Genomic DNA, 287 nt, shown 5'->3' on the forward strand with positions numbered 1-287 from the left:
TCAGTCTAATAAAAGACATTTCCTATAGGCAGCAAGAAGCTGTTTCTGTCCCTTGCTGCTCTGATGGTTAGATTCTTTTTCATGGCCCATTTATACTAATTTGTTTGGTTTGTTTTTTTTTTTGTATAAGAAATTATTTTCTTTATCCCTGGTATATTTACAGAAATTAAATATATGCTCTTATTCTTTGTCTTAGTAGGCTAAGCTAGCTGAGCCCTGTAGATTCATCTAAACAGATTTGCCCGTATCTTTGCCTTTTATAATGGCTTTTCTCTTATTTTTAAAAT

Source organism: Athene cunicularia, assembly GCF_003259725.1.
Source record: "Athene cunicularia isolate RWA chromosome 1 unlocalized genomic scaffold, athCun1 chr1_part1, whole genome shotgun sequence".
Classification (NCBI taxonomy): Eukaryota; Metazoa; Chordata; class Aves; order Strigiformes; family Strigidae; genus Athene; species Athene cunicularia.